We start from the raw sequence: 15,738 nt of genomic DNA, 5'->3' as shown, positions 1-15,738 counted from the left end.
TTGTTGTACCATCAGGTTCAAGTATGTCGTGGAAATAGTTCACCAGCAGATCCAACAGATTGGAAGTGGTGTTTGACTGATGGTACATATGACTAACTTACTTATAAATAACTGTACTTACAAATAACTGTAATTGTGTAACTTGGAAATTATATTTAGATAAATATAGGATATGGTCTTTAAAAAAATTCAACAAAACGTTTTATGGTTTTATTTTGTAGTGTTGTGCAGAGCGAAAACGGGAAAACTCGTCATAGCTATTCGTTCAAGTATTGACTTTTATTTTAGCTATGGATTCCTTATTGGGAGTTATTTAGAATTGGGGATAAATGTCTTTAACTAAAGACAAATTTCAAAATAACAATAATTCATTCAATAGTTCATTAAAGGTAGGCCTACATGAATCGTTTTAAATTTGTCATGTGTCATTTAATAATCAATAAAATTAAAGCCAAACATTTACTGAGTATACTTTGATACCAGAACGAACTTGTTATCATATTAGCAACCCGAGATATAAATCTTTTAACAAAAACTGATAAAAAAAAGTTTAATTTAATTTTGTGTTGGGGTTTGTACCTCGTCCATTACTAGTCTGTTTTAACTATAAATAAAACAAAATGAAAGCTAACTACAATGAAAGCTCTTTTATCACTGAATATTTCAAGGCTAGAACGAACTGCAAGCATTAATAATACTTGGAGAAAAATAATCAAAACACATTTTCAAAGTACGATATGTCCATAAGTGATGTATAGGGGAGAGTTTTGTTTTAATATATCTTAAGCAACGAAAAAACTTATTTAAAAACGGATTTCAGCATTGAAATCAGCGTGGAAATCTAGTTCATAATGATATGTCACAACACTATAATTACATTAAAAAATATTTATATCCAATATGGCAGATCCAAAATGGCTGATCCAAGATGGCGGCCCAAAATAGCGTCCGCTATTGAAATTAAGTACGGACCATCCAAAAAATATTGGTCGTGGTTCCAAGTCAATATCTCAAAAAATGTGAAAAAAACATGTGGTATCTTTTGTTGCAAAATTTGTCCAATATTGGGAAAAGCCGACATTTTTTTCCTTAATTTGAGGGGTTTCACGTGGACTGATTTTTTTGCAACTTTTGGTATGTCACTTTGCACACCACAACAATAAAAATAAAACCATAAAATGTTTACTTGCAAATTTCTATACGATCCCTGTGTCTGTTTTTTTTTTAGTTTGCTTATGGACTATTACATTAATTTATAACAAATATTTGTATTTGAAATATTTTATTATTTCTATGGGGTTTATTTTTTGTTGTAGGTACATGTATTTGGTATCACTTTAAAGGTAATTTCAGGAGGAACATTAAATGTATTGACGACTTTTCACCAATATTGATTGGAAAGTCAGAATTTCAATAAAAAGCAAGAAACTACTGGATTTGGCCGCCATTTTGGAAAAATGGGGGTGTTCCACCAAAGATATTTTTGGAGACTTTTGATATGTTATTCACAATACTTTTCACTATCGAACAACAATGGTTTCATCTGTGTTCTAATTATTTCTAGGTCAAACCATATATTCAGGGGCCTATAAGTACTTCATAACTTGACGAAGCCCCGCAATAGGATGGGTCACAGCTTTGTCATACTGAGGGAACTTTGAAAATTCACGAATTCACTTTTAATGGTATGTAAGTTAAAACATTTTAAATGACGAACTCCAGATAAGATAACTATTTTAAGACTAGTATTGTGTAGTTTGTAGTTGGACTACTGTAATACTTTTGTGGACAATTTAAGAAATGTTAGCCAATGAGGACATTTGTTTTTAATACAAATAACATCTTTGTTTATATTTATATGAAAATTAATACTTGTATAATTAGTAATGGTTATATTATCCATGGGAATATAACATTCAATTGTTGTGTTTTTTTTTTAATAAAAATCCCGTATATCTTTTATCGATACAGATAAAAGATATAAAATCTATTGGTAATTTGGCGGGATTTAAACCCGGTACCCCAAGAACCGGAGTCCCTCGCTCTTACCATTAGACCAGCTCACTCCCCCCCCCTTTATGCTGCAATTGATGATGGGATCATTGAACAAATAACCTTCAATAAACGTGACTCAGTATCAATATGTAAACTGTTTTTCCCCCATTTAGTGCATCATAGGTAATAAAGTTCACTATCTATTTTCCCTGTTTCATATTTTTTATCTTTTTACAGGCCGTTACTTAACGATAAATGTATTTGGATTCGGCTTCATCAAACAAATCTGAATGAGCTGGTCACAAAGTATATTTGATAGTTATTACCCTTTTTAATAATCGTGATATTATAAGCAACGTGTGGAACTTAAATTAATTTTAAATTTTAGCACGTTTGATAAACATTAAGTATTATTCATTACCTTCAGCTTCGGGGAGTATTTTTCATTAACTCAAGCTATTAATATAAATTCCTTTGTTGGGATATTGATCTTATACGCCATACGTCATAGCTTGAGTAATAAGGAAAATGCAGTTGTTCTTTTGGTAAGTACTTGAAATGGACTCATTGAGAGGTAGGATTTTTAAAAACTGTGCATAGCATGTTCAATAGATTTCAATAGATTCATTGATATTAATGTCCAAATTAACATTCTTAGTATCGTTGTAAACGATTTTTCCTTGGAATTCTAAAACCTAAACAACTATAAGCCTGAGTGATACTTCACTTTGATGAAAAGGATTCCAAAACTTAAATAAAAATTATTATTTAACAAATAGTTTTTAACCTTACATGCACTCAAATAAATCGGTTAATGGTTATGGAAACATAAAATAACAATGACAACGACGTTTCTCCTATCAACATCAGGAACAACTCTTCTCCCACTGGCCATTGCCGTTGATGACGTAGAATAAATTACCTGACAATCCATTGATTGATGGGTTCACAACAATAAGCGCTTTTACAGAGAGCAGCTGTTCACACGGATAAATGCCTAAAAGCATGCTTTATAATTATTGCACTAATTTTCAACTAAAACTTAAAGGGCATTGATGTATGTATTTGGTCTTTCTGTCATTTACCCAAAGTGAATGATTTTACAGAGAGTTCTGTGATGTTCAACTAAATCATCGGAAGGATAGTTTTCAATTCAGATTATGCCTGCTGTTTGATGTTAAAAATTAATCCGATTCCCTGATGTTAAAATATAAAAACGAATAAGTATCTCAATAAACTCTGATAGCTTTAATAATTTGCAGCCTTTTATAAATTGATACCTAAATAGGATTAAAGGAACTGAGTCTCTTATTACAATGCGTTTAATGCACCTTCATATCGCATAACGTCAATGTAAGGGGTAATGAAATATTGTTCAAGAGTAGTAAAGTCGATGCCCAATGTCAGTGATGTGTTGTTGGTCATCGAAATAACTAAAGTTCAAACTACTAGTTAATTAAATTCCAAATTAGCGTATATCAATATTAATATAAATATTATAAATACAGTGTTTCTAGTGCATGGGACATATGTTATGTTGGAATATTCATTCCGGTATTTTTTTTTCTTCGTGATGGCATTATCAATGTTATTCTTAGGTTGTCGGCAACTCATCACTGAAATAAATTAATCACAATTTACTAAAAATGTGGAGGTATATTTCAATTTTTTCTCAAAACCCATCTTCAGCCTCTGGTAACAACATATCCTTCTTGTTAAGATATGTTGTTACCAGCGGCTGAAGATGGGTTTTGATGAAAACTTGAAATATACTTCCACATGTTTTAGTAAATTGTGATTAATTTATTTTAGTGATGAGTAGCCGACAACCTAAGAATAACATTATGTTGGAATATCCATACGCTCTAAATATTTGTCTACAAATGGTGAGGTTCTTTAACTAAATAGCATTTGTATTTGTTAAATAGGTGTTCTATAGTTACTACCCAATCGGTGTAGTTAGCGTTCGTTAGGTAATTTTTAACTTAATGTAAACATAATTTAATAAAATATATGTCTTATGATCACACGACAATCATGCAAGGTGTTTTTCAGTTTACGCAAATGTCCTGGGATTGGAATAGAATTTTAAGCAAAACGCTTCCTGATCTTTATTTTTATTTACATACTAATACAACATTAACAAGATTATTGAGAACACTTAGTAAATTTAACTTTCAAAATTTCTGCCTTGTAATACTGTAGAGTATAGAAGCAAATAATTTATTTTACTAAGATTTCATGTTATGATGATTCCCAAATACTTAGAACTTAAAAATATTCCAAACTCATACATCGACACATATTTTAATGACCCTTTCAATGCACCCAATCATGTAAGTAGTTTTTACTGCTAGCCATAATCCATTGTACATTTTTTAACACGTTTATGTTTGTGTCAAATAAAGCTAGAACTGTATTATCAGAGTACATAAAGGCTCTATAGAACTGTACATTTACATAAATTAGCTACTTTAAAGGCCCTATCCACCATATTCTAGCTCTTTTTCTTCAACAAATTTATCGTTTAGTCTCATTTAGTTTTTTCTTTTTTAAATAGTGTATAAAACTGTCTTTAAATTGGCCCCTTATACCTGCTTTTTCTCAAGCCTCTGTCTGCTATTTAGTTGTGTTCGAATGTATCAGACGCCTTACTAAATCACTTATACGTTCTTTGCCTGGCCCAATTATTTTTTTCTGCTACAAATAGAACACAAACAAAATAATATAAGCTTGTTGATTCGATAAACTAAATAAATTATAGATTAGTTAACAGAGTTATAGGATTTTGTTTTAAATTGTAAATATCAGTTAAACATTTAAATGTATAAAGATAACAACAGGTATTATTATTTTGAGGATGTGTGTGAAGTTAAATAATTGGGAAATAAAAATAGAAAAGGAGTGGCTGTTGAAATAAATTGATCATATTGAAGGAAACAGTGGTTCAACAATGTCAAGTGGTTGTCAAACGAGTGTAATACTCTCGTTGGAGAATTTTTCATTTTACTCTCTCCCCCTATACATATTATATAAAGAATGTTTACGCATTTTGCTAATTAAATGTTTAGTCATAGAATCAAAATTAAATACCTTTGCCACAATGGAACACAGAACCGTATGAGTATATTAAAGTGTGTGTAAAACAGTGTGTTTGAGTTTTGAGGGGATTTTGGGTCACCCCGAACCCAAAACAGTGGTTTTCGAAGTGATGTATGTGTGTGTGTCTGGATGTATACACAGCTAGAGACTACACCTGTGGTCCAATTTCGATGAAATCTGGTGTGTAGGTTCTAATCCATTTTATATCCAGGTGTTTTTTTTCATTTTTTGATTTTGATTTCTAATGGGAGTTTTTTTTAGGCCTGAACGATTTTGATAAAAATGTATATGTTGTAACCCTTTAAATTCTGAACAAAATGGCACGACTCTTATTTCTGTAAAAATACGGTTCAGAAGTTATTGTAAATGAATATGTTATTTCCCCATAAAACCCCATAAAATAACAGAAAATAGAATTTTCTTAAAAATGGCCAAAACGATTTTCTAAAAATAATTTAGAACGTTATGGTTCTTTAAATTCTTAACACAATGGTACAAATACCATTTCCGTAAAAATTACGGTTTAAAAGTTATTGTAATTTGTGTTATTTCCCCATAAAATAACAATAATAATTCATCATATGGTTAAAAAGTATCCTTTCTACCTTGGCCCATTTCCTTTTAAACGTGATCTTGGACCAAAAAGAGTTAACTTTAAATCCTAAAAAGTCATTTGTCATAATTCCCTTTTTTAAATTTTCAAACACTTTATATTGGAAACTCATGCCAAAGTTAATTGAATACACCTAGATATAGGTAGTATGTACATAGAATAACACCTAAAACAATGTTACTGTTTGTTCAATTGAAACATTAATCTTACCGTTTCCTGCTAGTTGAAAATATTATGAATAAGGAAACAAAACAACGAATTAATGTATTTGATCAAATAGTAATATGTTTAACAAACTCAAGAAGATGGACTGTTGTGACAGCAAACGCTCCAAGGCATCAGGATGTAAACGGCATTATTACTCAACATATACTTTAGGTAATATAGTCGTACTTATTCGAGGTGCTGGATGGAATCATTAACTGTGCGTCAATATCTATAAGTCTGATCGTTACATAAAAACATTTTAAAAACGAAAATATTATTTATTATAATCCCTTAAAACAACGTTCTTCAGTTAAAGAAAGAAATTATCGTGTGAACAAAAACAATGCTAAACCTTAAGCTGGGTTTTCCTAGACGCGGAGTCGGCCAGCGGAGAGCGGACAACGGAGAGCGGAATTGAAATTAACATGGCATTCCGCTCCGCTGCTAGGAAAACAGTAACATTAAATTACCTCCGCGTTCCTCTCTCCGCTGGCCGACTACGCGCCTAGGAAAACCCGGCTTTAGACTAACAAAGTCAATTTTAAAACGTTTTTATAAGTTCGCTTTCTTGTCCGATTGAAATTTTAAAATAAATTTTATACTAACTTCCCGATGAGCTAGGGACTTCAAACTTGAAACATAGCTCACAAATGGATGACAATATATGCAATATTATATAATTTAATTTCCATATTTCCCTTGGGCTACGCCCCATTGGCTTCCAAATTTTCAATATTTACATTTTGAAAGAATGTAGATATATCAATTAATTTAAGTCAACTGTTAGACTACTACTTAAATTTGGCAGTAAGAAGTGAATAAGTTAAGAGGTACAGGTTCTGCTCCCGAGATATTCTAAAAATATAAAACAAGCATTTCAAAGTAAAGATAAAACATCTGATTACAGATAATAAGGTTTTGGTTATATATTAACAGGCCATAGAAAATATATTTAACATATATATACACAGTAAATACTAAAAATTAGAAAATAATTTATAAATAAAAATACTTGTTAAACATTCCACGTTTTTAAACGCACTAAAAGGTATAAAATAATTTATATATATGTTGAGAGAACATACACTTGTAATATTTAAAACGAAAAACGTGGGGCGTATGCAATAGATCTATTATGATCTATTGCATATTCAATAGGTGAAGTTAATTGTGAATTAGCATGCTCCGCACGTTTTCCGTTTTAAATCTTACAAGTATATATTCTCTCAACATAAATTATTTTATACTTTTTAGTGCGTTTAAAAGCTTGGCATTTTTATAACGATATTTTCTGTTTAAAAATTAAAATTTATATATTTTTAAATTAAGTCGAGCATTTTTATGCAACAGCTTAACATAACGTAATTATGTGATGTATAAGAAGTGATTAATTAGTTATTGTTAAAAATGATACTAAGCCATTTAAATAGCTCATACAAGTTATACGGGTTTCGTTGTGCTGTTTTAACTCCAATTAAGCTTTCATCATTACTTTAGGTATTTAATTTGGATTTTATTGCATTTGAAACACCACTGTTAATTACATAAGCTTCATATTCTTACATCTTTACTATAACTTAATTCTACCTTATTCATACCTTTGTTCTATCTTCATTATTTAGTTTATTCTTACCTTAACTATGTTTTCTTTTTAGTAAAATATTGAGTAAAATTATGCAAGATTTCAATTAACAGGTAGCCGTACACTTATTGAATAGATAATCATTACTAAAGGCTACTAAACTCGTCCCTACGGACATTGAACTGAATTATTATAATCAAACTCAACAGCTATATTTATAGCTAATCTATATTCGAAGTTTACCAAAGCTAATTTGACGAAACTGTTAAGCTATATAAATAACTGTCATAGACTGGCAATTATAATATTTTGGCTTGTAAAATCATTTAAAAAGGGTTAATGTATTTTAAGACCTGATAGATATACATTTTTAATATAGTTAATAATAGATAAATAACTCTGCTAATATTAATTTTCAAAATACAGGAAATAAGCTAAATTGAATCAAATTTTTTAATTAAATTTAATGAAATTATTTTGTTGTAATGGTGCAGTGGATTATAACACACCAGCTGTTCACTCTTCCTGTATTTCAAATTCAACTAGGGGCCTTGTGTAAGACAGCCAAACAAAATCCCTAATTTAATTCAAACTCCCAAATGGTCTGAACAAATAAGCCATATAAACTTGCTTTTGGGGACTACATTACAAAAAAAAAAAAATTAAAACACTAAGTTGATTAAATTAAATTAAATTAATTTACTAAACGTCAAATTAACAAAGAAACAACTACTTTTGGGTGTTGACCTAGAATTATTAAACAGACCATTGACAAAGTCAGATATTTTTCCAACATGAATCATGTGTCGGTTATATTGCAGAGTGGTTTGTTTTGACCCAACATCAATCTTGGTGTGTCCCTAGGAAGCGAATTGTTAGTTATGTGATGAGTTAAGGTCTGAAAGACTCGTTTTGCACCGTTCAATCAAAAAATCGTTCATCAATATTCACCTATTGAATTCATATTCAATATCAAATACGCTTTTTTGTGACGTATCAGTTACATAGACATGACACACGTGTTTTATTACTTATTCGTATTTTTAAATTAAATATTCAAGTTGATATCCTAAATTTTATTGGGATGGAAATAGTTGTTTTAATTTATTTAGTTGAGTTGTTTACATAAATTGATTAAATAATAATATCTACGCAAATTTACAATCAGTTGTTCCTTAATCAAAGATAAAATATAAAAATCTAAGTTCTTAGATGTTGTTTATAGTAGGTGTCAAAAAATATAAAATATGATAAGCTATTTAATTTTCCAATCACTTCACCATATGGCTTTAAACTCTTTCAAACGTAAGTCCAATACAAATTCTAATGAAAAAAAAAAACATCTCGAAAACGTTGAATCAACAGAGCGATGTTTATGGTAGAGATTTATATAAATAGTTGCACATTACTAATGTTAAATGGCATCCCAAACATATAATTAGTATAAAGAACCTTACACGAATTTATAAAGTATTAACTAGTGTTTTCTGAAGATAAACGTCGCAGATCCTAATTAATGCATACGTTTTCAAATATTTTTCCAATATCTAGTGGTAGAATTTTAGTAGTACTATATCTAGTGGTACCATCAACCTAGGTAGTTGACGTTAGTTTCATTCATAGGGCAAAAGATTTAGATTACCTGCCCTTTCACAAGGCGTCTCCTGACAAATTTTTACAATTGTAGGTATGGTAAAGGATGATAATGAAAATTATTATAACTTTAGCGTTCCAAACTGTTAAAATATTTATTTAACATTATTATAGTCAATTTTTATGTAGAAACACGTGTTTCCAGAAACCATTCAACAACAACAATCTTTATTTTACTTACAGAAGTAAAAACAAAATTTTAGTTATATTATAAATAGTTTTTTTAAGCAGGTTAAAATTGTTTACGCACTCTGGGGGGTCAGTTTCTTTTGAATATCCCTGCACTTCCGGCTAAAACTCTTTATCTCCTAGGACACTAGCCTGGAACTGATTAGCACTTGTATGGCCTCGTCGAACTGCTTAACACAGGTGCCCTCCCCCTGCAGCATAGCTCCGAGGATGGTGGGAGTAGGTTCTATACGAACAGGTAGATAAGGCATTTGGGGTTAATGTTAGGGCCGGTCTAAGAGTTAAAAGAGACTTGGCGGACATGCCACTTGTAGCCCCTCGACTATGAACGTGAAAAATCCTAACACGGAATACACTAATCTCCATCGTGTCTAATATTAAAAATACTGCCACTGCAGCAAACCTGCAGACTAAACGAATTTCCATTTCCCTGATTTGATTTTCAATTAAAGATGGTTTGCATTTAAAAGATTATTTGCACTTTATTGTACAATGTAGAAATCAGTTACTCACGAATTGCCGTTCAAATCACTGTTCTACGAAGAAAACAAATTAATACCGTACTGAAGAATATTTGTTAATAAGCCATTGGGCATATGAGGTACTTTATGCATTTGATAGAACTTATGTATGGGGTGTTATGGGTGATGTAACCGATAAGTTGAGATTAAATGCAGTAAAAACTGTATGTTGTAAGTTCATACTGTGTTTGTTAAAATATACACATTTATAAAAAAGTATAAAGAACTTAAGCATTGTGTGATTTGATCTAAGAAGAATTATCACAAGAGTTTTGGGGTTGAGCTTTAGTGTCTGGTGAATCCCTTAAGCTGTATATATTGTGCGACTTGGTGCCATTAAAGCACACTTGAATGAAGTAAAGAATCAAAATTATTATAAAAAATATAGTTTACCCGATTTTTTTTATAGCCTAGAAAAAAAACATATCTAAACTAACAGATTTATAGGTATATTTAACATATAAAACTAAATTATATCTATAATCAGGTAATTTTACAGTGTTACTGTTTAAAAATTTATGGTTAGTAGTTATTTAGAGGATGGAATTCCATCAAAGAAGCCAAAAGTTTAATTACAAATTATCAGATATGGTGTTAAATGAATTTCATATGTTTCCTAGACCCATATGTTTCCTAGACCTAACTAATGAAAAAAAAACGGTTCAGCTGCAACTAAAAACCACTTAACATTAATTATAACTGTGAGAAATATAAATCTAGATCAGTAAAATATTTTGGAAATGAGGATTGAATAACGTATTTTTAAATACAAGCTAAGTTTAAGTATCTAATATTCAATGAAGAAAGTTGCAGTTATGCCTTCTTCAATTTTACTATCCTTGCAGTAAAATCCTTGCAAGTCAGTCATTAAGTTTATGATCTATTATTTCCTCAGCTTGCACACAGCCACTTTTAGTAACGGTTTTCAATAAATAATATAACTTAACTGTTAATAGTGATAAAAATTCTGGTAACAATAGAATTGCTCCGGATTGAATCACTTCTGTGAGTGGCTGATGACTGTAGGAGGAGAGGCAGCTGAGGCTACAATTCACTCACCTTACATATAAATTCACCCCTTACCTCAAACACCCCCATAATAGCTATCAACGTATATTAGTCATTTCAAATCAAGAATAATATACATAATTTTTTATTGTTTTTCTTAAGTTTGTTTATATGTAAAATAATATTCAAGTATACATATTTTTTAAGAACTCCAGTTATTTAGGAGTGATATTTATGAGTTAGACGTACACAATATTTATAAACTGTGCATCTGTGTAACACTAATTTAGAATTTCCTTGTTTTAGAAATATGGTGTATTTACATCCGGTGTTTCTCAAGGAAACGGTTAATATTCTGAAATGTTAAATAAGAGAGGAATCCGTCCGCCTTCGTCAAAATAACTTTTCCAATAATCGCCGTTGGCTTGATATGCGTTTTAAAAATTGAAAAAAACCTACTTTACACTTTATGATGCATCTGTTTCGGTTTCCTCATTACACTGGAATGTTTAAAATGTATTGACTTCATAGAGTTTTTCAGTCATATTGAATAATAGATATATATTTGGCTAAACAGATTTGTAAATGTTTTTCATCAAGTTAAAGGGTTAAATCGTAGATGTTTGCAGTATACCTTGAAATATTACAGTCTACCTGTAGTAAACGTTTGTTTTGCTTACTCCTGTTAGTTCTTTGATTTGGTAATGCAAAATCACGTATTTTTTATTTTGTTTTAGAAAATGTGTAAATTTGTGTTTTATTGTTAGCCATACTGATTTTACGCAATTTACATACCAAAATCCTTTTCGTGTACAATAAGTCTTGTAAATAATTGATTTAGTAACCAAAAGCCAAAATGTTGAACGCTACCTGAAATACATGTTGGATTCTTAAAATATTTTATTCATTACTAAAAAAAAAAAAAAAAAAAAACTTAAGAAATTAACTTACACACTGCAGGTAAAATCTGTTCCAATTGAATTTAGTCACAAAATAGACTTTCGCTCCGAACCAAAAAATGGAAGTCAGCGTCTCCATCATTGTTGACATATAGCCTAATAGATAATAACATTCAATGGATTACAGATAATACAAGGCGGAAATATATTTAAAACTTATATGAAACATATAAACATACTACAGCTACCACGGAATATGTACTAAAACCATTTGGACAGTGTTAAATATTCAGAATTACTGTAGTTGAACTATCTAGGTAAGCCTCTATTTAAAGTTTAAAACACTAGGTGTTAACACAGTTGTCTGATTGCAATATTGAGATTTGCAAGCATATTGATAAAATAATTTAGAAAAATGAAACCACGCATTGTTTGACAAGCAAAGGAGAGAGTCTATGGAAACACCAATGGTAACATCAGTTTGAAAATACAAGTGTTTTATGCAATTAATGTAATGAGTAAACGGACAACTTATTCTAAATAACTTAAATGGCAAAACCTAACAAGATATCTAGAATTACGGTACTTCAGAACCAGATTTGGGTTTGGAATTAGCTTAATGAGTCCAGTAAAGTAAGATTAAGTCCACACAGCCACTTAACACTTTCATAAAAAATCAACATTCATTGATGTTAGGGCCGGTCTAAGAGTTAAAAGAGACTTGGCGACACAATAAAACTTCAGCACTGACCTAACCTAACCGTAATTAACTCCAGAATGGTAATTAACTCACAGAAGTGATTCAATCCGGAGCAATTCTATTGTTACCAGAATTTTTATCACTATTAACAGTTAAGTTATACTATTTATTGAAAACCGTTACTAAAAGTGGCTGTGTGCAAGCTGAGGAAATAATAGATCATAAACTTAATGACTGACTTGCAAGGATTTTACTGCAAGGATAGTAAAATTGAAGAAGGCATAACTGCAACTTTCTTCATTGAATATTAGATACTTAAACTTAGCTTGTATTTAAAAATACGTTATTCAATCCTCATTTCCAAAATATTTTACTGATCTAGATTTATATTTCTCACAGTTATAATTAATGTTAAGTGGTTTTTAGTTGCAGCTGAACCGTTTTTTTTCATTAGTTAGGTCTAGGAAACATATGGGTCTAGGAAACATATGAAATTCATTTAACACCATATCTGATAATTTGTAATTAAACTTTTGGCTTCTTTGATGGAATTCCATCCTCTAAATAACTACTAACCATAAATTTTTAAACAGTAACACTGTAAAATTACCTGATTATAGATATAATTTAGTTTTATATGTTAAATATACCTATAAATCTGTTAGTTTAGATATGTTTTTTTTCTAGGCTATAAAAAAAATCGGGTAAACTATATTTTTTATAATAATTTTGATTCTTTACTTCATTCAAGTGTGCTTTAATGGCACCAAGTCGCACAATATATACAGCTTAAGGGATTCACCAGACACTAAAGCTCAACCCCAAAACTCTTGTGATAATTCTTCTTAGATCAAATCACACAATGCTTAAGTTCTTTATACTTTTTTATAAATGTGTATATTTTAACAAACACAGTATGAACTTACAACATACAGTTTTTACTGCATTTAATCTCAACTTATCGGTTACATCACCCATAACACCCCATACATAAGTTCTATCAAATGCATAAAGTACCTCATATAGATGCCCAATGGCTTATTAACAAATATTCTTCAGTACCTACGGTATTAATTTGTTTTCTTCGTAGAACAGTGATTTGAACGGCAATTCGTGAGTAACTGATTTCTACATTGTACAATAAAGTGCAAATAATCTTTTAAATGCAAACCATCTTTAATTGAAAATCAAATCAGGGAAATGGAAATTCGTTTAGTCTGCAGGTTTGCTGCAGTGGCAGTATTTTTAATATTAGACACGATGGAGATTAGTGTATTCCGTGTTAGGATTTTTCACGTTCATCGTCGAGGGGCTACAAGTGGCATGTCCGCCAAGTCTCTTTTAACTCTTAGACCGGCCCTAACATTAACCCCAAATGCCTTATCTACCTGTTCGTATAGAACCTACTCCCACCATCCTCGGAGCTATGCTGCAGGGGGAGAGCACCTGTGTTAAGCAGTTCGACGAGGCCATACAAGTGCTAATCAGTTCCAGGCTAGTGTCCTAGGAGATGAGGGGTTTTAGCCGGAAGTGCAGAGATATTCAAAAGAAACTGACCCCCCAGAGTGCGTAAACAATTTTAACCTGCTTAAAAAAACTATTTATAATATAACTAAAATTTTGTTTTTACTTATGTAAGTAAAATAAAGATTGTTGTTGTTGAATGGTTTCTGGAAACACGTGTTTCTACATAAAAATTGACTATAATAATGTTAAATAAATATTTTAACAGTTTGGAACGCTAAAGTTATAATAATTTTCATTATCATCCTTTACCATACCTACAATTGTAAAAATTTGTCAGAAGACGCCTTGTGAAAGGGCAGGTAATCTAAATCTTTTGCCCTATGAATGAAACTAACGTCAACTACCTAGGTTGATGGTACCACTAGATATAGTACTACTAAGATTCTACCACTAGATATTGGAAAAATATTTGAAAACGTATGCATTAATAATTAGGATCTGCGACGTTTATCTTCAGAAAACACTAGTTAATACTTTATAAATTCGTGTAAGGTTCTTTATACTAATTATATGTTTGGGATGTCATTTAACATTAGTAATGTGCAACTATTTATATAAATCTCTACCATAAACATCGCTCTGTTGATTCAACGTTTTCGAGATGTTTTTTTTTCATTAGAATTTGTATTGGACTTACGTTTGAAAGAGTTTAAAACCATATGGTGAAGTGATTGGAAAATTAAATAGCTTATCATATTTTATATTTTTTGACACCTACTATAAACAACATCTAAAAACTTAGATTTTTATATTTTATCTTTGATTAAGGAACAACTGATTGTAAATTTGCGTAGATATTATTATTTAATCAATTTATGTAAACAGCTCAACTAAATAAATTAAAACAACTATTTCCATCCCAATAAAATTTAGGATATCAACTTGAATATTTAATTTAAAAATACGAATAAGTAATAAAACACGTGTGTCATGTCTATGTAACTGATACGTCACAAAAAAGCGTATTTGATATTGAATATGAATTCAATAAGTGAATATTGATGAACGATTTTTTGATTGAACGGTGCAAAACGAGTCTTTCAGACCTTAACTCATCACGTAACTAACAATTCGCTTCCCAGGGACACACCAAGATTGATGTTGGGTCAAAACAAACCACTCTGCAATATAACCGACACATGATTCATGTTGGAAAAATATCTGACTTTGTCAATGGTCTGTTTAATAATTCTAGGTCAACACCCAAAAGTAGTTGTTTCTTTGTTAATTTGATGTTTAGTAAATAAATTTAATTTAATTTAATCAACTTAGTATTTTAATTTTTTTTTTTTTTTTGTAATGTAGTCCCCAAAAGCAAGTTTATATGGCTTATTTGTTCAGACCATTTGGGAGTTTGAATTAAATTAGGGATTTTGTTTGGCTGTCTTACACAAGGCCCCTAGTTGAATTTGAAATACATGAAGAGTGAACAGCTGGTGTGTTATAATCCACTGCACCATTACAACAAAATAATTTCATTAAATTTAATTAAAAAAATTGATTCAATTTAGCTTATTTCCTGTATATTGAGAATTAATATTAGCAGAGTTATTTTCTATCATTAACTATATTAAAAATGTATATCTATAAGGTCTTAAAATACATTAACCCTTTTTAAATGATTTTACAAGCCAAAATAATATAATTGCCAGTCTATGACAGTTATTTATATAGCTTAACAGTTTCGTCAAATTAGCTTTGGTAAACTTTGAATATAGATTAGCTGTAAATATAGCTGTTAG

This window comes from Macrosteles quadrilineatus, unplaced genomic scaffold (genome assembly GCF_028750875.1).
Source record: "Macrosteles quadrilineatus isolate MER2022 unplaced genomic scaffold, UCM_ALF_1.0 Scaffold_3__2_contigs__length_128488019, whole genome shotgun sequence".
Classification (NCBI taxonomy): Eukaryota; Metazoa; Arthropoda; class Insecta; order Hemiptera; family Cicadellidae; genus Macrosteles; species Macrosteles quadrilineatus.
The sequence above is the reverse complement of the archived record's forward strand: the minus strand, read 5'-3'. Positions refer to the sequence as shown.